Source organism: Schistocerca americana, chromosome 2 (assembly GCF_021461395.2).
Source record: "Schistocerca americana isolate TAMUIC-IGC-003095 chromosome 2, iqSchAmer2.1, whole genome shotgun sequence".
In the NCBI taxonomy this organism is placed as follows: Eukaryota; Metazoa; Arthropoda; class Insecta; order Orthoptera; family Acrididae; genus Schistocerca; species Schistocerca americana.
The window spans coordinates 641,119,178-641,145,985 of record NC_060120.1 but is presented as its reverse complement, the minus strand read 5'-3'; the positions used below and the strand labels follow the sequence as shown (position 1 = coordinate 641,145,985).

At 47.7% G+C, this 26,808-nt stretch overlaps 22 non-coding genes across 22 annotated transcripts; all 22 read right to left on the bottom strand.

Annotated features, from left to right (window-relative positions):
• Window positions 1–645: 645 nt before the first annotated feature.
• On the bottom strand, window positions 646–727 carry Trnas-gcu. The gene has a single exon. It is a non-coding gene; the product is annotated as a tRNA-Ser (tRNA).
• Window positions 728–1,565: 838 nt separating this feature from the next.
• Trnas-gcu lies at window positions 1,566–1,647 on the bottom strand. The gene has a single exon. It is a non-coding gene; the product is annotated as a tRNA-Ser (tRNA).
• An 838-nt stretch (window positions 1,648–2,485) lies between these two features.
• Window positions 2,486–2,567, bottom strand: Trnas-gcu. Its single transcript has one exon. It is a non-coding gene; the product is annotated as a tRNA-Ser (tRNA).
• An 838-nt stretch (window positions 2,568–3,405) lies between these two features.
• On the bottom strand, window positions 3,406–3,487 carry Trnas-gcu. Its single transcript has one exon. It is a non-coding gene; the product is annotated as a tRNA-Ser (tRNA).
• Window positions 3,488–4,325: 838 nt separating this feature from the next.
• Trnas-gcu lies at window positions 4,326–4,407 on the bottom strand. Its single transcript has one exon. It is a non-coding gene; the product is annotated as a tRNA-Ser (tRNA).
• An 838-nt stretch (window positions 4,408–5,245) lies between these two features.
• Trnas-gcu lies at window positions 5,246–5,327 on the bottom strand. The gene has a single exon. It is a non-coding gene; the product is annotated as a tRNA-Ser (tRNA).
• A 7,590-nt stretch (window positions 5,328–12,917) lies between these two features.
• Trnas-gcu lies at window positions 12,918–12,999 on the bottom strand. Its single transcript has one exon. It is a non-coding gene; the product is annotated as a tRNA-Ser (tRNA).
• An 838-nt stretch (window positions 13,000–13,837) lies between these two features.
• Trnas-gcu lies at window positions 13,838–13,919 on the bottom strand. The gene has a single exon. It is a non-coding gene; the product is annotated as a tRNA-Ser (tRNA).
• An 838-nt stretch (window positions 13,920–14,757) lies between these two features.
• Trnas-gcu lies at window positions 14,758–14,839 on the bottom strand. The gene has a single exon. It is a non-coding gene; the product is annotated as a tRNA-Ser (tRNA).
• An 838-nt stretch (window positions 14,840–15,677) lies between these two features.
• Window positions 15,678–15,759, bottom strand: Trnas-gcu. The gene has a single exon. It is a non-coding gene; the product is annotated as a tRNA-Ser (tRNA).
• An 838-nt stretch (window positions 15,760–16,597) lies between these two features.
• Trnas-gcu lies at window positions 16,598–16,679 on the bottom strand. The gene has a single exon. It is a non-coding gene; the product is annotated as a tRNA-Ser (tRNA).
• Window positions 16,680–17,517: 838 nt separating this feature from the next.
• Window positions 17,518–17,599, bottom strand: Trnas-gcu. The gene has a single exon. It is a non-coding gene; the product is annotated as a tRNA-Ser (tRNA).
• An 838-nt stretch (window positions 17,600–18,437) lies between these two features.
• Trnas-gcu lies at window positions 18,438–18,519 on the bottom strand. Its single transcript has one exon. It is a non-coding gene; the product is annotated as a tRNA-Ser (tRNA).
• An 838-nt stretch (window positions 18,520–19,357) lies between these two features.
• Window positions 19,358–19,439, bottom strand: Trnas-gcu. Its single transcript has one exon. It is a non-coding gene; the product is annotated as a tRNA-Ser (tRNA).
• Window positions 19,440–20,277: 838 nt separating this feature from the next.
• Trnan-guu lies at window positions 20,278–20,359 on the bottom strand. Its single transcript has one exon. It is a non-coding gene; the product is annotated as a tRNA-Asn (tRNA).
• Window positions 20,360–21,197: 838 nt separating this feature from the next.
• On the bottom strand, window positions 21,198–21,279 carry Trnas-gcu. The gene has a single exon. It is a non-coding gene; the product is annotated as a tRNA-Ser (tRNA).
• Window positions 21,280–22,117: 838 nt separating this feature from the next.
• On the bottom strand, window positions 22,118–22,199 carry Trnas-gcu. Its single transcript has one exon. It is a non-coding gene; the product is annotated as a tRNA-Ser (tRNA).
• Window positions 22,200–23,037: 838 nt separating this feature from the next.
• On the bottom strand, window positions 23,038–23,119 carry Trnas-gcu. Its single transcript has one exon. It is a non-coding gene; the product is annotated as a tRNA-Ser (tRNA).
• Window positions 23,120–23,956: 837 nt separating this feature from the next.
• Window positions 23,957–24,038, bottom strand: Trnas-gcu. Its single transcript has one exon. It is a non-coding gene; the product is annotated as a tRNA-Ser (tRNA).
• Window positions 24,039–24,876: 838 nt separating this feature from the next.
• Trnas-gcu lies at window positions 24,877–24,958 on the bottom strand. The gene has a single exon. It is a non-coding gene; the product is annotated as a tRNA-Ser (tRNA).
• Window positions 24,959–25,796: 838 nt separating this feature from the next.
• Trnas-gcu lies at window positions 25,797–25,878 on the bottom strand. The gene has a single exon. It is a non-coding gene; the product is annotated as a tRNA-Ser (tRNA).
• Window positions 25,879–26,716: 838 nt separating this feature from the next.
• Window positions 26,717–26,798, bottom strand: Trnas-gcu. The gene has a single exon. It is a non-coding gene; the product is annotated as a tRNA-Ser (tRNA).
• Window positions 26,799–26,808: the final 10 nt, after the last annotated feature.

Sequence of the window (26,808 nt, the reverse complement as noted above, 5' to 3'; positions counted from 1 at the left end):
ATCACCGACCCACTTATTTACTGCAGGAATAAGCATTGTATCGACATGTAGTGTCGTCTAATGCAATGAGAAAGGTGCTGTGCATACTTTTCCACGACTTACTGCAACGAAACGTACAGCTCGATACGCTACACTGATATTGCTAGCTAGGTTTTGACGTTCCCCCTAGCCCAAGATTGTCCTGCTGTTTGCGATGGAGCTTGGTGTTTGGGCGGCCACTGGCGACGGATGTCTGCAAAGTCAAGTCTCTCCAGTAGGCCCTGTCAAATCGCTTCTGTAGATGGCGGCCTGGCTTTAAACAAACTGTCGGAAGGCGACAGTTGTGCTACAGATGGAGTATTATAGGCTTGATACGTTAAAATGACTGCGACAGGTATGCACTTAAATATAAATAACAACTCGTCGTTCGCAAATACCAACATACTCTTTGCTGGAACCGAAATTTGATTGGTTTATAGATCTCGAAATGATGTTTAATTCGAAGGGCATACGCTATGGAATGTTGTGCGCTTTCATCTGGTACGCAGTTTTGTCTCGTATTTCATACACACTCTATCTGCCACGTACACGCGCCGTTGTTTCTACTGTGTGGCGTTTCGCACGGAGAGGGAGTGACCGCAAACAAGTGCCTTACGTAAAATTCTTCGACGAGGATGGGATTCGAACCCACGCGTGCAGAGCACATTGGATTAGCAGTCCAACGCCTTAACCACTCGGCCACCTCGTCTGCTGCAACTGCAGCTGTGTCTTTGGCGAGTGCTTGCCGAAGGAAGACATTTGTCGATTCGAAAACGCATTCAAAACATCGTACTGCGCCGCTGTTAACGTCTAATGCCATGCAGCAGTGCAGCCGACCAAGCTCCCACTCGCGAATCGTTTAATGACAGCATCCGTCCACGTCGATATCCGATCGGGGCAAAATCACCGACCCACTTATTTACTGCAGGAATAAGCATTGTATCGACATGTAGTGTCGTCTAATGCAATGAGAAAGGTGCTGTGCATACTTTTCCACGACTTACTGCAACGAAACGTACAGCTCGATACGCTACACTGATATTGCTAGCTAGGTTTTGACGTTCCCCCTAGCCCAAGATTGTCCTGCTGTTTGCGATGGAGCTTGGTGTTTGGGCGGCCACTGGCGACGGATGTCTGCAAAGTCAAGTCTCTCCAGTAGGCCCTGTCAAATCGCTTCTGTAGATGGCGGCCTGGCTTTAAACAAACTGTCGGAAGGCGACAGTTGTGCTACAGATGGAGTATTATAGGCTTGATACGTTAAAATGACTGCGACAGGTATGCACTTAAATATAAATAACAACTCGTCGTTCGCAAATACCAACATACTCTTTGCTGGAACCGAAATTTGATTGGTTTATAGATCTCGAAATGATGTTTAATTCGAAGGGCATACGCTATGGAATGTTGTGCGCTTTCATCTGGTACGCAGTTTTGTCTCGTATTTCATACACACTCTATCTGCCACGTACACGCGCCGTTGTTTCTACTGTGTGGCGTTTCGCACGGAGAGGGAGTGACCGCAAACAAGTGCCTTACGTAAAATTCTTCGACGAGGATGGGATTCGTACCCACGCGTGCAGAGCACATTGGATTAGCAGTCCAACGCCTTAACCACTCGGCCACCTCGTCTGCTGCAACTGCAGCTGTGTCTTTGGCGAGTGCTTGCCGAAGGAAGACATTTGTCGATTCGAAAACGCATTCAAAACATCGTACTGCGCCGCTGTTAACGTCTAATGCCATGCAGCAGTGCAGCCGACCAAGCTCCCACTCGCGAATCGTTTAATGACAGCATCCGTCCACGTCGATATCCGATCGGGGCAAAATCACCGACCCACTTATTTACTGCAGGAATAAGCATTGTATCGACATGTAGTGTCGTCTAATGCAATGAGAAAGGTGCTGTGCATACTTTTCCACGACTTACTGCAACGAAACGTACAGCTCGATACGCTACACTGATATTGCTAGCTAGGTTTTGACGTTCCCCCTAGCCCAAGATTGTCCTGCTGTTTGCGATGGAGCTTGGTGTTTGGGCGGCCACTGGCGACGGATGTCTGCAAAGTCAAGTCTCTCCAGTAGGCCCTGTCAAATCGCTTCTGTAGATGGCGGCCTGGCTTTAAACAAACTGTCGGAAGGCGACAGTTGTGCTACAGATGGATTATTATACGCTTGATACGTTAAAATGACTGCGACAGGTATGCACTTAAATATAAATAACAACTCGTCGTTCGCAAATACCAACATACTCTTTGCTGGAACCGAAATTTGATTGGTTTATAGATCTCGAATTGATGTTTAATTCGAAGGGCATACGCTATGGAATGTTGGCCGCTTTCATCTGGTACGCAGTTTTGTCTCGTATTTCATACACACTCTATCTGCCACGTACACGCGCCGTTGTTTCTACTGTGTGGCGTTTCGCACGGAGAGGGAGTGACCGCAAACAAGTGCCTTACGTAAAATTCTCCGACGAGGATGGGATTCGAACCCACGCGTGCAGAGCACATTGGATTAGCAGTCCAACGCCTCAACCACTCGGCCACCTCGTCTGCTGCAACTACAGCTGTGTCTTTGGCGAGTGCTTTCCGAAGGAAGACATTTGTCGATTCGAAAACGCATTCAAAACATCGTACTGGGCCGCTGTTAACGTCTAATGCCAAGCAGCAGTGCAGCCGACCATGCTCCCACTCGCGAATCGTTTAATGACAGCATCCGTCCACGTCGATATCCGATCGGGGCAAAATCACCGGCCCACTTTTTTACTGCAGGAATAAGCATTGTGTCGACATGTAGTGTCGTCTAATGCAATGAGAAAGGTGCTGTGCATTCTTTTCCACGACTTACTGCAACGAAACGTACAGCTCGATACGCTACACTGATATTGCTAGCAACGTTTTGACGTTCCCCCTAGCCCAAGATTGTTCTGCTGTTTGCGATGGAGCTTGGTGTTTGGGCGGCCACTGGCGACGGATGTCTGCAAAGTCAAGTCTCTCCAGTAGGCCCTGTCAAATCGCTTCTGTAGATGGCGGCCTGGCTTTAAACAAACTGTCGGAAGGCGACAGTTGTGCTACAGATGGATTATTATACGCTTGATACGTTAAAATGACTGCGACAGGTATGCACTTAAATATAAATAACAACTCGTCGTTCGCAAATACCAACATACTCTTTGCTGGAACCGAAATTTGATTGGTTTATAGATCTCGAATTGATGTTTAATTCGAAGGGCATACGCTATGGAATGTTGTGCGCTTTCATCTGGTACGCAGTTTTGTCTCGTATTTCATACACACTCTATCTGCCACGTACACGCGCCGTTGTTTCTACTGTGTGGCGTTTCGCACGGAGAGGGAGTGACCGCAAACAAGTGCCTTACGTAAAATTCTTCGACGAGGATGAGATTCGAACCCACGCGTGCAGAGCACATTGGATTAGCAGTCCAACGCCTTAACCACTCGGCCACCTCGTCTGCTGCAACTACAGCTGTGTCTTTGGCGAGTGCTTTCCGAAGGAAGACATTTGTCGATTCGAAAACGCATTCAAAACATCGTACTGGGCCGCTGTTAACGTCTAATGCCAAGCAGCAGTGCAGCCGACCATGCTCCCACTCGCGAATCGTTTAATGACAGCATCCGTCCACGTCGATATCCGATCGGGGCAAAATCACCGGCCCACTTTTTTACTGCAGGAATAAGCATTGTGTCGACATGTAGTGTCGTCTAATGCAATGAGAAAGGTGCTGTGCATTCTTTTCCACGACTTACTGCAACGAAACGTACAGCTCGATACGCTACACTGATATTGCTAGCAACGTTTTGACGTTCCCCCTAGCCCAAGATTGTTCTGCTGTTTGCGATGGAGCTTGGTGTTTGGGCGGCCACTGGCGACGGATGTCTGCAAAGTCATGTCTCTCCAGTAGGCCCTGTCAAATCGCTTCTGTAGATGGCGGCCTGGCTTTAAACAAACTGTCGGAAGGCGACAGTTGTGCTACAGATGGATTATTATAGGCTTGATACGTTAAAATGACTGCGACAGGTATGCACTTAAATATAAATAACAACTCGTCGTTCGCAAATACCAACATACTCTTTGCTGGAACCGAAATTTGATTGGTTTATAGATCTCGAAATGATGTTTAATTCGAAGGGCATACGCTATGGAATGTTGTGCGCTTTCATCTGGTACGCAGTTTTGTCTCGTATTTCATACACACTCTATCTGCCACGTACACGCGCCGTTGTTACTACTGTGTGGCGTTTCGCACGGAGAGAGAGTGACCGCAAACGAGTGCCTTACGTAAAATTCTTCGACGAGGATGGGATTCGAACCCACGCGTGCAGAGCACATTGGATTAGCAGTCCAACGCCTTAACCACTCGGCCACCTCGTCTGCTGCAACTGCAGCTGTGTCTTTGGCGAGTGCTTGCCGAAGGAAGACATTTGTCGATTCGAAAACGCATTCAAAACATCGTACTGCGCCGCTGTTAACGTCTAATGCCATGCAGCAGTGCAGCCGACCAAGCTCCCACTCGCGAATCGTTTAATGACAGCATCCGTCCACGTCGATATCCGATCGGGGCAAAATCACCGACCCACTTATTTACTGCAGGAATAAGCATTGTATCGACATGTAGTGTCGTCTAATGCAATGAGAAAGGTGCTGTGCATACTTTTCCACGACTTACTGCAACGAAACGTACAGCTCGATACGCTACACTGATATTGCTAGCTAGGTTTTGACGTTCCCCCTAGCCCAAGATTGTCCTGCTGTTTGCGATGGAGCTTGGTGTTTGGGCGGCCACTGGCGACGGATGTCTGCAAAGTCAAGTCTCTCCAGTAGGCCCTGTCAAATCGCTTCTGTAGATGGCGGCCTGGCTTTAAACAAACTGTCGGAAGGCGACAGTTGTGCTACAGATGGAGTATTATAGGCTTGATACGTTAAAATGACTGCGACAGGTATGCACTTAAATATAAATAACAACTCGTCGTTCGCAAATACCAACATACTCTTTGCTGGAACCGAAATTTGATTGGTTTATAGATCTCGAAATGATGTTTAATTCGAAGGGCATACGCTATGGAATGTTGTGCGCTTTCATCTGGTACGCAGTTTTGTCTCGTATTTCATACACACTCTATCTGCCACGTACACGCGCCGTTGTTTCTACTGTGTGGCGTTTCGCACGGAGAGGGAGTGACCGCAAACAAGTGCCTTACGTAAAATTCTTCGACGAGGATGGGATTCGAACCCACGCGTGCAGAGCACATTGGATTAGCAGTCCAACGCCTTAACCACTCGGCCACCTCGTCTGCTGGAACTACAGCTGTGTCTTTGGCGAGTGCTTGCCGAAGGAAGACATTTGTCGATTCGAAAACGCATTCAAAACATCGTACTGGGCCGCTGTTAACGTCTAATGCCAAGCAGCAGTGCAGCCGACCATGCTCCCACTCGCGAATCGTTTAATGACAGCATCCGTCCACGTCGATATCCGATCGGGGCAAAATCACCGGCCCACTTTTTTACTGCAGGAATAAGCATTGTGTCGACATGTAGTGTCGTCTAATGCAATGAGAAAGGTGCTGTGCATTCTTTTCCACGACTTACTGCAACGAAACGTACAGCTCGATACGCTACACTGATATTGCTAGCAAGGTTTTGACGTTCCCCCTAGCCCAAGATTGTCCTGCTGTTTGCGATGGAGCTTGGTGTTTGGGCGGCCACTGGCGACGGATGTCTGCAAAGTCAAGTCTCTCCAGTAGGCCCTGTCAAATCGCTTCTGTAGATGGCGGCCTGGCTTTAAACAAACTGTCGGAAGGCGACAGTTGTGCTACAGATGGATTATTATAGGCTTGATACGTTAAAATGACTGCGACAGGTATGCACTTAAATATAAATAACAACTCGTCGTTCGCAAATACCAACATACTCTTTGCTGGAACCGAAATTTGATTGGTTTATAGATCTCGAAATGATGTTTAATTCGAAGGGCATACGCTATGGAATGTTGTGCGCTTTCATCTGGTACGCAGTTTTGTCTCGTATTTCATACACACTCTATCTGCCACGTACACGCGCCGTTGTTTCTACTGTGTGGCGTTTCGCACGGAGAGGGAGTGACCGCAAACAAGTGCCTTACGTAAAATTCTTCGACGAGGATGGGATTCGAACCCACGCGTGCAGAGCACATTGGATTAGCAGTCCAACGCCTTAACCCCTTTTTTTTTTTTTTTTTTTTTTAGGATGCAGCTGAACGTCCATCTTTTGAGAGCGAGAAAATTTTCGCAGTCGGCAGGACTCGAACCTACGCTCCCAGAGGGAATCTGATTTCGAGTTTTTTTTTTTTTTTTTTTTTTTTTTTTTTTTTTTTTACAGCGGAGGTTGCGCTAATATGAAACTTCCTGGCAGATTAAAACGGTGTGCCGGACCGAGACTCGAACTCGGGACCTTTGCCTTTCGTGGTCAAGTGCTCTACCGACTTTTTTTTTTTTTTTTTTATTTTTTAACGAGAGCACATAAAAAAAGGAACAATTGGTAAAAGTATGCCCCATGTGAGGCTCGAACGCACAACCCCAGCATTGCTCACGGCTACTGCCTTATAAGTACCGTGCGCTAACCAATTGCGCCACTTTTTTGTTTTTTTTTTTTGTTTTTTTTTTTTGTTTTTTTTTTTATGAAAAACGAAACCCGTAACCTTCTATGAAAATAAATTGGAATGGTGAAAAAGACAACGAAAAGACTTCGCCCTTGGGCATAGTAGAAGTGCTGCTCGAAGAATAAACGTAACATAAACACAGCTTCTTATCTCACTCAATGAAAGTTCCTGTAGCCAGTGTCCAGCGAGTCAGTGAAGGCCGCAGTGGGAGGGGGAGTCCGAACGCGACACAGAAGCAGTGGGGCCTCTTCGCGGCACTACTGGTGTCCCGCGGCCTGGCCTCACCCCTTCACACTCAGTTGACCTATCCGATACCCATGCGATGAAACGCTATTTTAAGCATATTGCCGAAGAGTTTCCCATGATTCGGGTACGTACATGTTTTAGCAAATTCGATATCCATAAACATCTTGAATTCCAAATAACTGTCACCGCCAAAATTATTAAAGACGTAGCTGGAATAGGTACCCAGCAACCACAAAACTGCATTGTTTTTCGTCTGCGGATAAAAATGCACATCAGGACGAGACAGTAATGCTGACGAAACATTGGCGGTTGTAGTCCTGGTAATAAGAGCTATTTTTTGTCGAAGCCAAACCCAGTTCTGGAGACGGTCCCCGCAGGTGTAACGGTGGATAACTGTATCCGTCAGTTGGCAGCGACGACAGAGAGGGGTGTCACTGAGCCCGATTTTATGTAACCTCTCGTTCGTGCTAACCACATCATTGATGGCTTTGTACCAGGCAGTGCGAGCATCGGAACTGAGGACACGGGAACTGACATTGCGCCATACGATATCCCAGTTCAGGTCACCGAGCTTCGTTGCCAATGGATTCGTTCCTTCGTGTTGTCTCCAGTCCGCTATTATGGCTTGTGCAGTTAAATGTGGAGAGTTTATGACCTCTTTACTGATGTAGCTCCGTGAAAGGTAATAATCTCTGATATGTTTTAGCCGATAACTGATGGGCTGAATATTCAACGGTGGGTCAAGACTTTGCGGCCTGACGGCAGTGAATAATTGCGCTGTAATGCCGGAAGGATCATTGTGAATAATAGCGGCCGTCCTTGTAACATAGAGAGCCATCGCTTTCACCTTGATATCTACTAATCCCATCCCTCCATTCTGGGGGTGGAGTGTCGCAGTTTTGGCAGACACGCGAAAAATTTCCCCTCGCCAAATAAAATTGGTTACCTTCGACATAATTTGCTTAGCAATGACTGCAGGCAGTGGCAGGAGCTGCGCCGTGTAGAAGGCTTTGGATAAAATACAGGAGTTGACCAGATGAATCCGATCAAATTGATTGAGGCTTCTGTGGGAATTGTCAATGAGAGCACCGTTAAGTTTACGCACTATTTCCTTCCAGTTTGCCGCCGCCATCTTTAAAGAGGACGCCGTCAATATGATGCCGAGAGCCTTGTGGACGCTGACTTCCTGAGCGTAGCCAACTCGCAAATGCTGGAGGCCACAGAGGTTAAGAAATTTACTTTTCTTGTCATTCAATTTAGCCCCCGACGCCAAACAGTATTGCTGGAGGTGAGCCGCTATAGTGGTGACGTCATTCTCATTGCGGACAACCACACCCACATCGTCGGCATAGGCGCCTACGACAGTTTTTTCTCCTGAAAGTGTTAGCCCTGTGAGTTTCGCCTGCAGTTGGAGTAACAGAGGTTCGAGTGAAAGAACAAAAAGTAACATGGACAAAGGGCTGCCTTGTGGAATCCCTCTGTTGATTTGAATCGGTTGGGTTAGTTGCGAGTTGACAGAAAGCCTTGCGTTGATCCCCAGTGCCATGTTTGTGATCATGTCAATCGCGGTCTGCAAGAAACCGAATCTTTTCATGGTTTCAAGGAGGTACTCGTGAGCGACGAGGTCAAAGGCTTTAAAAAAGTCCAGAAAGATCAGCCCACACTTCACGTTACTGGCGTTCGTTAACGCAATGATATCCCGGTAAAAAGCTGCCGTTTGCAATACAGTTCTCCCGAAGGCACATGTCTGCTGACGTCCAATGAATTTAGCAGTGAGGGGCATCATTCGCGTGTTGATTGCACGGGCGACTATTTTATAATCGGAGTTTAACAATGAAATGGGGCGGAAGTTGGCGATATTTTTGGTACCTCTGCCTTTAGGGATAAGCACAATTGTGCATTCCTTAAAGGCAAGTGGTATAGGCTTCCCTTGAAAAACTTCGTTCACTAATTGGGTGATTTTGTCCCCGATGATGTGCCAATACCTCCTGTAAAATTCAATGGGTAATCCGTCAGGACCAGGGGACTTCCTGATCGGCGAGTGGCAGACAATCTCCAAAACATCTTTATTACTAAATTCTAATGAAATTGTGTCATTGTCTTCTCTAGTTATAGTAGAGGAAATGGCACTAAACAGTTCGTCATAGCAGCCGTCATGAGTAGCCGCTGACGTGTAGGTGTCAACAAAATAGTCGTGTAGTGCCTTGATAATCTCTCGCTGGGTGGCGACAGTCGTGCCATCACCGAGTTTCAGGGCCTCAATAAAAGTCCTCCTTCTGTTCTTAGCATGTTTGACAAGGTGGTATAGAGCGGCTATTTCATCGTCCCTGACCGACTTCACTTTAGATTTGATCTTAAGACCTTCCAGTTGCATCCTCTTAAGATTGATTAATTTCGCCTTTATTTTTCGAATGTCGTCTATTCTGGTGTGCGCGGCGTCGGCTCTATCACAGAGGTCGCGTAAGATAGTGTAGTAGAACTCCATCGTCTTCTTTATCGCGGCTGCTCTTTCAATACCGAAGAATATAACAACTTTTCGCAGTTTGGGTTTTGCATGCTGAGTCCACCACGCTATGGTGCTACGAAAGTTTGCGGTAGTGCGCAAGCACTGCTCCCAAGCGCGTCGCACCGCCGCCTCTAGGTCAGCATCCGTTAATAAGGAGACGTTCAAGTTCCATTGATTTTTATACCAACGCGTTGGTTGTGGCAGCAAATTCAGGCACGCAACGACACCACTGTGATCAGAGAAGCTGGAGGGTATTGTTTCAATTTGTAACAAGACATTCTCTAAAACGTCGGAAACATAAATCCTGTCAATTCTGCTGCAGGAATTCGCGACGATGTGTGTGAATCGTACCAAGGTCGGGTACCTAATTTCCCACGCGTCTTTCAGTTTGAGGTCGGTCACGAGACGCTTTAATTCAGGCGAATAATTAAAATTCGGGGACTGATCTTTCTGGGATAAAACACAATTAAAATCACCTCCAATGATAACACGTTCGGGATTTTTCCGTAACAAATAGATGATTTGTTCCTTAAAAAAGTTTGCTCGTTCCGCCCTATAGGTACTGCCAGAAGGCGCGTACAAGTTAATGATGGTGACGCCAAAAACGGTGACACCCACACCTCTACCGGAATCTAACTTGTCAACTTGAGTGGCGGGAATGCCTTCTCTAAGTAAGATGGCAGTCCCCACGTTCGAGTCGGGGGAAAATTTTGTAATAGCAACAAAACCAGGAAGAGTTAAGTGTGGCATGGCCACCTCCTGCAAAAGAGCGATATCTGTTCCCGACTCATAGAGATATTGTTTTAAGGCACTCAGTTTCACCTCCGACCGGATTTTATTAATATTTAATGTCGTGATCGTATAGGCCTGCGACATTATGACAGTACGTGGAAGAGGCGGAAGGAGCAAATATCTTTAAAGGGCAACATCTTCATGCCATTCCATATTTGTGGCCGGGAAATTCGTGTCTGTGACGTCACTGAGTTGTATTCGTGCGTCTTTGTTCTTACTCTTTTTACGCACAGCATTTACATTAGGTTGCACACGGATCCTGGGGCGGACACTGTGGAGCACCTCCGCAGCCGGCGGCGTGGGAGGGTCGTGGGTGACGTCAAGCTGCTCTCCCGGCACTTCCCGCGAAGGGATGGCACGCGGCGACACCGCCGGCGAGCGAGCAGCTGAACTATCACCCGCACTATCAGCCTGTTTGGCAACATTCTCTGCCCGCAGCTGTTTGTTGTCACCGACAGACCCGGACAGCTGTGTTTGTATTATTTCCTGGAGTTGTTGACATTCCTCTTGTTGTGAGTCCTGAACCGAAGCGGCTGCCACGTGATGTGTACCGTCGGCGCTCAGAGATGTTTGTATACCACCATCACAGGCCTCTGTGTGTGTACTTCCTGCAGGAATGTGAGCCACACGTACAGGTTGGTCGGCCTGAGTTGGCTGTCGCGGAAGTTCTAAGGCACTAGCCAGCGGCAACTGCTTAACTTCCACGGAAGTATCGGCACTTGAAATTGTGGGAGGAGAAGCGTCCACAATAGCCTCACCGATCGGAGCTTTCGCTTCCGAGCCGGATTCCCGATCGTCCTTTTTCGCGGTCTCATGCGCACTAGAGGTGTCGGTATCAGAGCCACTGCTGTCACAAGTTCTGCGCCTCTTATTGGTCGCGGCATCGAGTTTTGCAGGGGGCAACGCACCTTTGTCTCTCCGAACCAGAACCGGAAACTCATCAGAACGAATTTCTTGTTGCTGTTCCGAAGGCATTTCAGAACTAGGGAGCCCAATCTCCGTCATCGGCTTGGCTGCCACTACATCCGCCAAAGTAAGCCTTTTACGCTGCTGGAGGGAATTCTTTAACACAAACATGCGCCTGGGGCAGTCTTGACGCAAGTGACCACTCTCATTACAGATATGACAGGTCGGTGTTTGGCCAATATAAGTAACGTGAGCCTTATAGTCACAAACAAGTATATGGGATGGAATATTCTGCTTGACATGCATTTCTACAGATCGAACGCCACTGTAACATTGCAACCTATGTTGACTTGACCACCGTTCGAGTCGAATCTGTTTAACGTCACCGAATTTGGACAGTACCTCCTTTAGATAACAATTTTCTACTTCAGGGGGTAAGTTGAAAATACGCACGTTCGTGTAGTCTACATCGGCATTGGAAATGAGCACTGTACTTACAGAGTCGTCCCGGTGTCGGAAAATAGCACTTCCTCCGTGCTTCGTCATGATCTTCTCCAGTAATACAGGATTCAGTAATTTAACAAAGAAACAATACTGCTCGGTATCATAATAGGCGGTGTGCACTTGGTCAGATGTAATCCCAATAACATCAACGATCCAGTCATGTATCTCCAGTGAACTCGGTTGCACAGATCGGGTGGACTTGTCGAAAGCAAAACGGAGTGTACACTTTCGCGGAAATAACCTGGACATTGCAGCAGATAGCGAGCGGTAAACCCGCTACAATAAGAACGCAAAAAAATACAAATGGAAAACGATATAAACTGCAGAATAACACAACACTAGCAAACAGTAATATGAGTGGAAAACACGCCTTGTGAACACGCGGTGGAGCGGAGCACTGACACGTCCGACCAGCACGGTGTCGCAAGCGCGACTAACCACTCGGCCACCTCGTCTGCTGCAACTGCAGCTGTGTCTTTGGCGAGTGCTTGCCGAAGGAAGACATTTGTCGATTCGAAAACGCATTCAAAACATCGTACTGCGCCGCTGTTAACGTCTAATGCCATGCAGCAGTGCAGCCGACCAAGCTCCCACTCGCGAATCGTTTAATGACAGCATCCGTCCACGTCGATATCCGATCGGGGCAAAATCACCGACCCACTTATTTACTGCAGGAATAAGCATTGTATCGACATGTAGTGTCGTCTAATGCAATGAGAAAGGTGCTGTGCATACTTTTCCACGACTTACTGCAACGAAACGTACAGCTCGATACGCTACACTGATATTGCTAGCTAGGTTTTGACGTTCCCCCTAGCCCAAGATTGTCCTGCTGTTTGCGATGGAGCTTGGTGTTTGGGCGGCCACTGGCGACGGATGTCTGCAAAGTCAAGTCTCTCCAGTAGGCCCTGTCAAATCGCTTCTGTAGATGGCGGCCTGGCTTTAAACAAACTGTCGGAAGGCGACAGTTGTGCTACAGATGGATTATTATACGCTTGATACGTTAAAATGACTGCGACAGGTATGCACTTAAATATAAATAACAACTCGATGTTCGCAAATACCAACATACTCTTTGCTGGAACCGAAATTTGATTGGTTTATAGATCTCGAAATGATGTTTAATTCGAAGGGCATACGCTATGGAATGTTGTGCGCTTTCATCTGGTACGCAGTTTTGTCTCGTATTTCATACACACTCTATCTGCCACGTACACGCGCCGTTGTTTCTACTGTGTGGCGTTTCGCACGGAGAGGGAGTGACCGCAAACAAGTGCCTTACGTAAAATTCTTCGACGAGGATGGGATTCGAACCCACGCGTGCAGAGCACATTGGATTAGCAGTCCAACGCCTTAACCACTCGGCCACCTCGTCTGCTGCAACTGCAGCTGTGTCTTTGGCGAGTGCTTGCCGAAGGAAGACATTTGTCGATTCGAAAACGCATTCAAAACATCGTACTGCGCCGCTGTTAACGTCTAATGCCATGCAGCAGTGCAGCCGACCAAGCTCCCACTCGCGAATCGTTTAATGACAGCATCCGTCCACGTCGATATCCGATCGGGGCAAAATCACCGACCCACTTATTTACTGCAGGAATAAGCATTGTATCGACATGTAGTGTCGCCTAATGCAATGAGAAAGGTGCTGTGCATACTTTTCCACGACTTACTGCAACGAAACGTACAGCTCGATACGCTACACTGATATTGCTAGCTAGGTTTTGACGTTCCCCCTAGCCCAAGATTGTCCTGCTGGTTGCGATGGAGCTTGGTGTTTGGGCGGCCACTGGCGACGGATGTCTGCAAAGTCAAGTCTCTCCAGTAGGCCCTGTCAAATCGCTTCTGTAGATGGCGGCCTGGCTTTAAACAAACTGTCGGAAGGCGACAGTTGTGCTACAGATGGATTATTATAGGCTTGATACGTTAAAATGACTGCGACAGGTATGCACTTAAATATAAATAACAACTCGTCGTTCGCAAATACCAACATACTCTTTGCTGGAACCGAAATTTGATTGGTTTATAGATCTCGAAATGATGTTTAATTCGAAGGGCATACGCTATGGAATGTTGTGCGCTTTCATCTGGTACGCAGTTTTGTCTCGTATTTCATACACACTCTATCTGCCACGTACACGCGCCGTTGTTACTACTGTGTGGCGTTTCGCACGGAGAGGGAGTGACCGCAAACAAGTGCCTTACGTAAAATTCTTCGTCGAGGATGGGATTCGAACCCATGCGTGCAGAGCACATTGGATTAGCAGTCCAACGCCTTAACCACTCGGCCACCTCGTCTGCTGCAACTGCAGCTGTGTCTTTGGCGAGTGCTTGCCGAAGGAAGACATTTGTCGATTCGAAAACGCATTCAAAACATCGTACTGCGCCGCTGTTAACGTCTAATGCCATGCAGCAGTGCAGCCGACCAAGCTCCCACTCGCGAATCGTTTAATGACAGCATCCGTCCACGTCGATATCCGATCGGGGCAAAATCACCGACCCACTTATTTACTGCAGGAATAAGCATTGTATCGACATGTAGTGTCGTCTAATGCAATGAGAAAGGTGCTGTGCATACTTTTCCACGACTTACTGCAACGAAACGTACAGCTCGATACGCTACACTGATATTGCTAGCTAGGTTTTGACGTTCCCCCTAGCCCAAGATTGTCCTGCTGTTTGCGATGGAGCTTGGTGTTTGGGCGGCCACTGGCGACGGATGTCTGCAAAGTCAAGTCTCTCCAGTAGGCCCTGTCAAATCGCTTCTGTAGATGGCGGCTTGGCTTTAAACAAACTGTCGGAAGGCGACAGTTGTGCTACAGATGGATTATTATAGGCTTGATACGTTAAAATGACTGCGACAGGTATGCACTTAAATATAAATAACAACTCGTCGTTCGCAAATACCAACATACTCTTTGCTGGAACCGAAATTTGATTGGTTTATAGATCTCGAAATGATGTTTAATTCGAAGGGCATACGCTATGGAATGTTGTGCGCTTTCATCTGGTACGCAGTTTTGTCTCGTATTTCATACACACTCTATCTGCCACGTACACGCGCCGTTGTTACTACTGTGTGGCGTTTCGCACGGAGAGGGAGTGACCGCAAACGAGTGCCTTACGTAAAATTGTTCGACGAGGATGGGATTCGAACCCACGCGTGCAGAGCACATTGGATTAGCAGTCCAACGCCTTAACCACTCGGCCACCTCGTCTGCTGCAACTGCAGCTGTGTCTTTGGCGAGTGCTTGCCGAAGGAAGACATTTGTCGATTCGAAAACGCATTCAAAACATCGTACTGCGCCGCTGTTAACGTCTAATGCCATGCAGCAGTGCAGCCGACCAAGCTCCCACTCGCGAATCGTTTAATGACAGCATCCGTCCACGTCGATATCCGATCGGGGCAAAATCACCGACCCACTTATTTACTGCAGGAATAAGCATTGTATCGACATGTAGTGTCGTCTAATGCAATGAGAAAGGTGCTGTGCATACTTTTCCACGACTTACTGCAACGAAACGTACAGCTCGATACGCTACACTGATATTGCTAGCTAGGTTTTGACGTTCCCCCTAGCCCAAGATTGTCCTGCTGTTTGCGATGGAGCTTGGTGTTTGGGCGGCCACTGGCGACGGATGTCTGCAAAGTCAAGTCTCTCCAGTAGGCCCTGTCAAATCGCTTCTGTAGATGGCGGCCTGGCTTTAAACAAACTGTCGGAAGGCGACAGTTGTGCTACAGATGGATTATTATAGGCTTGATACGTTAAAATGACTGCGACAGGTATGCACTTAAATATAAATAACAACTCGTCGTTCGCAAATACCAACATACTCTTTGCTGGAACCGAAATTTGATTGGTTTATAGATCTCGAAATGATGTTTAATTCGAAGGGCATACGCTATGGAATGTTGTGCGCTTTCATCTGGTACGCAGTTTTGTCTCGTATTTCATACACACTCTATCTGCCACGTACACGCGCCGTTGTTACTACTGTGTGGCGTTTCGCACGGAGAGGGAGTGACCGCAAACAAGTGCCTTACGTAAAATTCTTCGTCGAGGATGGGATTCGAACCCACGCGTGCAGAGCACATTGGATTAGCAGTCCAACGCCTTAACCACTCGGCCACCTCGTCTGCTGCAACTGCAGCTGTGTCTTTGGCGAGTGCTTGCCGAAGGAAGACATTTGTCGATTCGAAAACGCATTCAAAACATCGTACTGCGCCGCTGTTAACGTCTAATGCCATGCAGCAGTGCAGCCGACCAAGCTCCCACTCGCGAATCGTTTAATGACAGCATCCGTCCACGTCGATATCCGATCGGGGCAAAATCACCGACCCACTTATTTACTGCAGGAATAAGCATTGTATCGACATGTAGTGTCGTCTAATGCAATGAGAAAGGTGCTGTGCATACTTTTCCACGACTTACTGCAACGAAACGTACAGCTCGATACGCTACACTGATATTGCTAGCTAGGTTTTGACGTTCCCCCTAGCCCAAGATTGTCCTGCTGTTTGCGATGGAGCTTGGTGTTTGGGCGGCCACTGGCGACGGATGTCTGCAAAGTCAAGTCTCTCCAGTAGGCCCTGTCAAATCGCTTCTGTAGATGGCGGCTTGGCTTTAAACAAACTGTCGGAAGGCGACAGTTGTGCTACAGATGGATTATTATAGGCTTGATACGTTAAAATGACTGCGACAGGTATGCACTTAAATATAAATAACAACTCGTCGTTCGCAAATACCAACATACTCTTTGCTGGAACCGAAATTTGATTGGTTTATAGATCTCGAAATGATGTTTAATTCGAAGGGCATACGCTATGGAATGTTGTGCGCTTTCATCTGGTACGCAGTTTTGTCTCGTATTTCATACACACTCTATCTGCCACGTACACGCGCCGTTGTTACTACTGTGTGGCGTTTCGCACGGAGAGGGAGTGACCGCAAACGAGTGCCTTACGTAAAATTCTTCGACGAGGATGGGATTCGAACCCACGCGTGCAGAGCACATTGGATTAGCAGTCCAACGCCTTAACCACTCGGCCACCTCGTCTGCTGCAACTGCAGCTGTGTCTTTGGCGAGTGCTTGCCGAAGGAAGACATTTGTCGATTCGAAAACGCATTCAAAACATCGTACTGCGCCGCTGTTAACGTCTAATGCCATGCAGCAGTGCAGCCGACCAAGCTCCCACTCGCGAATCGTTTAATGACAGCATCCGTCCACGTCGATATCCGATCGGGGCAAAATCACCGACCCACTTATTTACTGCAGGAATAAGCATTGTATCGACATGTAGTGTCGTCTAATGCAATGAGAAAGGTGCTGTGCATACTTTTCCACGACTTACTGCAACGAAACGTACAGCTCGATACGCTACACTGATATTGCTAGCTAGGTTTTGACGTTCCCCCTAGCCCAAGATTGTCCTGCTGTTTGCGATGGAGCTTGGTGTTTGGGCGGCCACTGGCGACGGATGTCTGCAAAGTCAAGTCTCTCCAGTAGGCCCTGTCAAATCGCTTCTGTAGATGGCGGCCTGGCTTTAAACAAACTGTCGGAAGGCGACAGTTGTGCTACAGATGGATTATTATACGCTTGATACGTTAAAATGACTGCGACAGGTATGCACTTAAATATAAATAACAACTCGATGTTCGCAAATACCAACATACTCTTTGCTGGAACCGAAATTTGATTGGTTTATAGATCTCGAAATGATGTTTAATTCGAAGGGCATACGCTATGGAATGTTGTGCGCTTTCATCTGGTACGCAGTTTTGTCTCGTATTTCATACACACTCTATCTGCCACGTACACGCGCCGTTGTTTCTACTGTGTGGCGTTTCGCACGGAGAGGGAGTGACCGCAAACAAGTGCCTTACGTGAAATTCTTCGACGAGGATGGGATTCGAACCCACGCGTGCAGAGCACATTGGATTAGCAGTCCAACGCCTTAACCACTCGGCCACCTCGTCTGCTGCAACTGCAGCTGTGTCTTTGGCGAGTGCTTGCCGAAGGAAGACATTTGTCGATTCGAAAACGCATTCAAAACATCGTACTGCGCCGCTGTTAACGTCTAATGCCATGCAGCAGTGCAGCCGACCAAGCTCCCACTCGCGAATCGTTTAATGACAGCATCCGTCCACGTCGATATCCGATCGGGGCAAAATCACCGACCCACTTATTTACTGCAGGAATAAGCATTGTATCGACATGTAGTGTCGTCTAATGCAATGAGAAAGGTGCTGTGCATACTTTTCCACGACTTACTGCAACGAAACGTACAGCTCGATACGCTACACTGATATTGCTAGCTAGGTTTTGACGTTCCCCCTAGCCCAAGATTGTCCTGCTGTTTGCGATGGAGCTTGGTGTTTGGGCGGCCACTGGCGACGGATGTCTGCAAAGTCAAGTCTCTCCAGTAGGCCCTGTCAAATCGCTTCTGTAGATGGCGGCCTGGCTTTAAACAAACTGTCGGAAGGCGACAGTTGTGCTACAGATGGATTATTATACGCTTGATACGTTAAAATGACTGCGACAGGTATGCACTTAAATATAAATAACAACTCGATGTTCGCAAATACCAACATACTCTTTGCTGGAACCGAAATTTGATTGGTTTATAGATCTCGAAATGATGTTTAATTCGAAGGGCATACGCTATGGAATGTTGTGCGCTTTCATCTGGTACGCAGTTTTGTCTCGTATTTCATACACACTCTATCTGCCACGTACACGCGCCGTTGTTTCTACTGTGTGGCGTTTCGCACGGAGAGGGAGTGACCGCAAACAAGTGCCTTACGTAAAATTCTTCGACGAGGATGGGATTCGAACCCACGCGTGCAGAGCACATTGGATTAGCAGTCCAACGCCTTAACCACTCGGCCACCTCGTCTGCTGCAACTGCAGCTGTGTCTTTGGCGAGTGCTTGCCGAAGGAAGACATTTGTCGATTCGAAAACGCATTCAAAACATCGTACTGCGCCGCTGTTAACGTCTAATGCCATGCAGCAGTGCAGCCGACCAAGCTCCCACTCGCGAATCGTTTAATGACAGCATCCGTCCACGTCGATATCCGATCGGGGCAAAATCACCGACCCACTTATTTACTGCAGGAATAAGCATTGTATCGACATGTAGTGTCGTCTAATGCAATGAGAAAGGTGCTGTGCATACTTTTCCACGACTTACTGCAACGAAACGTACAGCTCGATACGCTACACTGATATTGCTAGCTAGGTTTTGACGTTCCCCCTAGCCCAAGATTGTCCTGCTGTTTGCGATGGAGCTTGGTGTTTGGGCGGCCACTGGCGACGGATGTCTGCAAAGTCAAGTCTCTCCAGTAGGCCCTGTCAAATCGCTTCTGTAGATGGCGGCCTGGCTTTAAACAAACTGTCGGAAGGCGACAGTTGTGCTACAGATGGATTATTATACGCTTGATACGTTAAAATGACTGCGACAGGTATGCACTTAAATATAAATAACAACTCGTCGTTCGCAAATACCAACATACTCTTTGCTGGAACCGAAATTTGATTGGTTTATAGATCTCGAAATGATGTTTAATTCGAAGGGCATACGCTATGGAATGTTGTGCGCTTTCATCTGGTACGCAGTTTTGTCTCGTATTTCATACACACTCTATCTGCCACGTACACGCGCCGTTGTTACTACTGTGTGGCGTTTCGCACGGAGAGGGAGTGACCGCAAACGAGTGCCTTACGTAAAATTGTTCGACGAGGATGGGATTCGAACCCACGCGTGCAGAGCACATTGGATTAGCAGTCCAACGCCTTAACCACTCGGCCACCTCGTCTGCTGCAACTGCAGCTGTGTCTTTGGCGAGTGCTTGCCGAAGGAAGACATTTGTCGATTCGAAAACGCATTCAAAACATCGTACTGGGCCGCTGTTAGTGTCTAATGCCATGCAGCAGTGCAGCCGACCAAGCTCCCACTCGCGAATCGTTTAATGACAGCATCCGTCCACGTCGATATCCGATCGGGGCAAAATCACCGACCCACTTATTTACTGCAGGAATAAGCATTGTATCGACATGTAGTGTCGTCTAATGCAATGAGAAAGGTGCTGTGCATACTTTTCCACGACATACTGCAACGAAACGTACAGCTCGATACGCTACACTGATATTGCTAGCTAGGTTTTGACGTTCCCCCTAGCCCAAGATTGTCCTGCTGTTTGCGATGGAGCTTGGTGTTTGGGCGGCCACTGGCGACGGATGTCTGCAAAGTCAAGTCTCTCCAGTAGGCCCTGTCAAATCGCTTCTGTAGATGGCGGCCTGGCTTTAAACAAACTGTCGGAAGGCGACAGTTGTGCTACAGATGGATTATTATACGATTGATACGTTAAAATGACTGCGACAGGTATGCACTTAAATATAAATAACAACTCGATGTTCGCAAATACCAACATACTCTTTGCTGGAACCGAAATTTGATTGGTTTATAGATCTCGAAATGATGTTTAATTCGAAGGGCATACGCTATGGAATGTTGTGCGCTTTCATCTGGTACGCAGTTTTGTCTCGTGTTTCATACACACTCTATCTGCCACGTACACGCGCCGTTGTTTCTACTGTGTGGCGTTTCGCACGGAGAGGGAGTGACCGCAAACAAGTGCCTTACGCAAAATTCTTCGACGAGGATGGGATTCGAACCCACGCGTGCAGAGCACATTGGATTAACAGTCCAACGCCTTAACCACTCGGCCACCTCGTCTGCTGCAACTGCAGCTGTGTCTTTGGCGAGTGCTTGCCGAAGGAAGACATTTGTCGATTCGAAAACGCATTCAAAACATCGTACTGCGCCGCTGTTAACGTCTAATGCCATGCAGCAGTGCAGCCGACCAAGCTCCCACTCGCGAATCGTTTAATGACAGCATCCGTCCACGTCGATATCCGATCGGGGCAAAATCACCGACCCACTTATTTACTGCAGGAATAAGCATTGTATCGACATGTAGTGTCGTCTAATGCAATGAGAAAGGTGCTGTGCATACTTTTCCACGACTTACTGCAACGAAACGTACAGCTCGATACGCTACACTGATATTGCTAGCTAGGTTTTGACGTTCCCCCTAGCCCAAGATTGTCCTGCTGTTTGCGATGGAGCTTGGTGTTTGGGCGGCCACTGGCGACGGATGTCTGCAAAGTCAAGTCTCTCCAGTAGGCCCTGTCAAATCGCTTCTGTAGATGGCGGCCTGGCTTTAAACAAACTGTCGGAAGGCGACAGTTGTGCTACAGATGGATTATTATACGCTTGATACGTTAAAATGACTGCGACAGGTATGCACTTAAATATAAATAACAACTCGATGTTCGCAAATACCAACATACTCTTTGCTGGAACCGAAATTTGATTGGTTTATAGATCTCGAAATGATGTTTAATTCGAAGGGCATACGCTATGGAATGTTGTGCGCTTTCATCTGGTACGCAGTTTTGTCTCGTATTTCATACACACTCTATCTGCCACGTACACGCGCCGTTGTTTCTACTGTGTGGCGTTTCGCACGGAGAGGGAGTGACCGCAAACAAGTGCCTTACGTAAAATTCTTCGACGAGGATGGGATTCGAACCCACGCGTGCAGAGCACATTGGATTAGCAGTCCAACGCCTTAACCACTCGGCCACCTCGTCTGCTGCAACTGCAGCTGTGTCTTTGGCGAGTGCTTGCCGAAGGAAGACATTTGTCGATTCGAAAACGCATTCAAAACATCGTACTGCGCCGCTGTTAACGTCTAATGCCATGCAGCAGTGCAGCCGACCAAGCTCCCACTCGCGAATCGTTTAATGACAGCATCCGTCCACGTCGATATCCGATCGGGGCAAAATCACCGACCCACTTATTTACTGCAGGAATAAGCATTGTATCGACATGTAGTGTCGTCTAATGCAATGAGAAAGGTGCTGCGCATACTTTTCCACGACTTACTGCAACGAAACGTACAGCTCGATACGCTACACTGATATTGCTAGCTAGGTTTTGACGTTCCCCCTAGCCCAAGATTGTCCTGCTGTTTGCGATGGAGCTTGGTGTTTGGGCGGCCACTGGCGACGGATGTCTGCAAAGTCAAGTCTCTCCAGTAGGCCCTGTCAAATCGCTTCTGTAGATGGCGGCCTGGCTTTAAACAAACTGTCGGAAGGCGACAGTTGTGCTACAGATGGATTATTATACGATTGATACGTTAAAATGACTGCGACAGGTATGCACTTAAATATAAATAACAACTCGATGTTCGCAAATACCAACATACTCTTTGCTGGAACCGAAATTTGATTGGTTTATAGATCTCGAAATGATGTTTAATTCGAAGGGCATACGCTATGGAATGTTGTGCGCTTTCATCTGGTACGCAGTTTTGTCTCGTATTTCACACACACTCTATCTGCCACGTACACGTGCCGTTGTTTCTACTGTGTGGCGTTTCGCACGGAGAGGGAGTGACCGCAAACAAGTGCCTTACGCAAAATTCTTCGACGAGGATGGGATTCGAACCCACGCGTGCAGAGCACATTGGATTAGCAGTCCAACGCCTTAACCACTCGGCCACCTCGTCTGCTGCAACTGCAGCTGTGTCTTTGGCGAGTGCTTGCCGAAGGAAGACATTTGTCGATTCGAAAACGCATTCAAAACATCGTACTGCGCCGCTGTTAACGTCTAATGCCATGCAGCAGTGCAGCCGACCAAGCTCCCACTCGCGAATCGTTTAATGACAGCATCCGTCCACGTCGATATCCGATCGGGGCAAAATCACCGACCCACTTATTTACTGCAGGAATAAGCATTGTATCGACATGTAGTGTCGTCTAATGCAATGAGAAAGGTGCTGTGCATACTTTTCCACGACTTACTGCAACGAAACGTACAGCTCGATACGCTACACTGATATTGCTAGCTAGGTTTTGACGTTCCCCCTAGCCCAAGATTGTCCTGCTGTTTGCGATGGAGCTTGGTGTTTGGGCGGCCACTGGCGACGGATGTCTGCAAAGTCAAGTCTCTCCAGTAGGCCCTGTCAAATCGCTTCTGTAGATGGCGGCCTGGCTTTAAACAAACTGTCGGAAGGCGACAGTTGTGCTACAGATGGATTATTATACGCTTGATACGTTAAAATGACTGCGACAGGTATGCACTTAAATATAAATAACAACTCGATGTTCGCAAATACCAACATACTCTTTGCTGGAACCGAAATTTGATTGGTTTATAGATCTCGAAATGATGTTTAATTCGAAGGGCATACGCTATGGAATGTTGTGCGCTTTCATCTGGTACGCAGTTTTGTCTCGTATTTCATACACACTCTATCTGCCACGTACACGCGCCGTTGTTTCTACTGTGTGGCGTTTCGCACGGAGAGGGAGTGACCGCAAACAAGTGCCTTACGTAAAATTCTTCGACGAGGATGGGATTCGAACCCACGCGTGCAGAGCACATTGGATTAGCAGTCCAACGCCTTAACCACTCGGCCACCTCGTCTGCTGCAACTGCAGCTGTGTCTTTGGCGAGTGCTTGCCGAAGGAAGACATTTGTCGATTCGAAAACGCATTCAAAACATCGTACTGCGCCGCTGTTAACGTCTAATGCCATGCAGCAGTGCAGCCGACCAAGCTCCCACTCGCGAATCGTTTAATGACAGCATCCGTCCACGTCGATATCCGATCGGGGCAAAATCACCGACCCACTTATTTACTGCAGGAATAAGCATTGTATCGACATGTAGTGTCGTCTAATGCAATGAGAAAGGTGCTGTGCATACTTTTCCACGACTTACTGCAACGAAACGTACAGCTCGATACGCTACACTGATATTGCTAGCTAGGTTTTGACGTTCCCCCTAGCCCAAGATTGTCCTGCTGTTTGCGATGGAGATGGTGTTTGGGCGGCCACTGGCGACGGATGTCTGCAAAGTCAAGTCTCTCCAGTAGGCCCTGTCAAATCGCTTCTGTAGATGGCGGCCTGGCTTTAAACAAACTGTCGGAAGGCGACAGTTGTGCTACAGATGGATTATTATAGGCTTGATACGTTAAAATGACTGCGACAGGTATGCACTTAAATATAAATAACAACTCGTCGTTCGCAAATACCAACATACTCTTTGCTGGAACCGAAATTTGATTGGTTTATAGATCTCGAAATGATGTTTAATTCGAAAGGCATACGCTATGGAATGTTGTGCGCTTTCATCTGGTACGCAGTTTTGTCTCGTATTTCATACACACTCTATCTGCCACGTACACGCGCCGTTGTTACTACTGTGTGGCGTTTCGCACGGAGAGGGAGTGACCGCAAACGAGTGCCTTACGTAAAATTCTTCGACGAGGATGGGATTCGAACCCACGCGTGCAGAGCACATTGGATTAGCAGTCCAACGCCTTAACCACTAGGCCACCTCGTCTGCTGCAACTGCAGCTGTGTCTTTGGCGAGTGCTTGCCGAAGGAAGACATTTGTCGATTCGAAAACGCATTCAAAACATCGTACTGGGCCGCTGTTAACGTCTAATGCCATGCAGCAGTGCAGCCGACCAAGCTCCCACTCGCGAATCGTTTAATGACAGCATCCGTCCACGTCGATATCCGATCGGGGCAAAATCACCGACCCACTTATTTACTGCAGGAATAAGCATTGTATCGACATGTAGTGTCGTCTAATGCAATGAGAAAGGTGCTGTGCATACTTTTCCACGACTTACTGCAACGAAACGTACAGCTCGATACGCTACACTGATATTGCTAGCTAGGTTTTGACGTTCCCCCTAGCCCAAGATTGTCCTGCTGTTTGCGATGGAGCTTGGTGTTTGGGCGGCCACTGGCGACGGATGTCTGCAAAGTCAAGTCTCTCCAGTAGGCCCTGTCAAATCGCTTCTGTAGATGGCGGCCTGGCTTTAAACAAACTGTCGGAAGGCGACAGTTGTGCTACAGATGGATTATTATACGCTTGATACGTTAAAATGACTGCGACAGGTATGCACTTAAATATAAATAACAACTCGATGTTCGCAAATACCAACATACTCTTTGCTGGAACCGAAATTTGATTGGTTTATAGATCTCGAAATGATGTTTAATTCGAAGGGCATACGCTATGGAATGTTGTGCGCTTTCATCTGGTACGCAGTTTTGTCTCGTATTTCATACACACTCTATCTGCCACGTACACGCGCCGTTGTTTCTACTGTGTGGCGTTTCGCACGGAGAGGGAGTGACCGCAAACAAGTGCCTTACGTAAAATTCTTCGACGAGGATGGGATTCGAACCCACGCGTGCAGAGCACATTGGATTAGCAGTCCAACGCCTTAACCACTCGGCCACCTCGTCTGCTGCAACTGCAGCTGTGTCTTTGGCGAGTGCTTGCCGAAGGAAGACATTTGTCGATTCGAAAACGCATTCAAAACATCGTACTGCGCCGCTGTTAACGTCTAATGCCATGCAGCAGTGCAGCCGACCAAGCTCCCACTCGCGAATCGTTTAATGACAGCATCCGTCCACGTCGATATCCGATCGGGGCAAAATCACCGACCCACTTATTTACTGCAGGAATAAGCATTGTATCGACATGTAGTGTCGTCTAATGCAATGAGAAAGGTGCTGTGCATACTTTTCCACGACTTACTGCAACGAAACGTACAGCTCGATACGCTACACTGATATTGCTAGCTAGGTTTTGACGTTCCCCCTAGCCCAAGATTGTCCTGCTGTTTGCGATGGAGCTTGGTGTTTGGGCGGCCACTGGCGACGGATGTCTGCAAAGTCAAGTCTCTCCAGTAGGCCCTGTCAAATCGCTTCTGTAGATGGCGGCCTGGCTTTTAACAAACTGTCGGAAGGCGACAGTTGTGCTACAGATGGATTATTATACGATTGATACGTTAAAATGACTGCGACAGGTATGCACTTAAATATAAATAACAACTCGATGTTCGCAAATACCAACATACTCTTTGCTGGAACCGAAATTTGATTGGTTTATAGATCTCGAAATGATATTTAATTCGAAGGGCATACGCTATGGAATGTTGTGCGCTTTCATCTGGTACGCAGTTTTGTCTCGTATTTCATACACACTCTATCTGCCACGTACACGTGCCGTTGTTTCTACTGTGTGGCGTTTCGCACGGAGAGGGAGTGACCGCAAACAAGTGCCTTACGCAAAATTCTTCGACGAGGATGGGATTCGAACCCACGCGTGCAGAGCACATTGGATTAGCAGTCCAACGCCTTAACCACTCGGCCACCTCGTCTGCAGCAACTGCAGCTGTGTCTTTGGCGAGTGCTTGCCGAAGGAAGACATTTGTCGATTCGAAAACGCATTCAAAACATCGTACTGCGCCGCTGTTAACGTCTAATGCCATGCAGCAGTGCAGCCGACCAAGCTCCCACTCGCGAATCGTTTAATGACAGCATCCGTCCACGTCGATATCCGATCGGGGCAAAATCACCGACCCACTTATTTACTGCAGGAATAAGCATTGTATCGACATGTAGTGTCGTCTAATGCAATGAGAAAGGTGCTGTGCATACTTTTCCACGACTTACTGCAACGAAACGTACAGCTCGATACGCTACACTGATATTGCTAGCTAGGTTTTGACGTTCCCCCTAGCCCAAGATTGTCCTGCTGTTTGCGATGGAGCTTGGTGTTTGGGCGGCCACTGGCGACGGATGTCTGCAAAGTCAAGTCTCTCCAGTAGGCCCTGTCAAATCGCTTCTGTAGATGGCGGCCTGGCTTTAAACAAACTGTCGGAAGGCGACAGTTGTGCTACAGATGGATTATTATACGCTTGATACGTTAAAATGACTGCGACAGGTATGCACTTAAATATAAATAACAACTCGATGTTCGCAAATACCAACATACTCTTTGCTGGAACCGAAATTTGATTGGTTTATAGATCTCGAAATGATGTTTAATTCGAAGGGCATACGCTATGGAATGTTGTGCGCTTTCATCTGGTACGCAGTTTTGTCTCGTATTTCATACACACTCTATCTGCCACGTACACGCGCCGTTGTTTCTACTGTGTGGCGTTTCGCACGGAGAGGGAGTGACCGAAAACAAGTGCCTTACGTAAAATTCTTCGACGAGGATGGGATTCGAACCCACGCGTGCAGAGCACATTGGATTAGCAGTCCAACGCCTTAACCACTCGGCCACCTCGTCTGCTGCAACC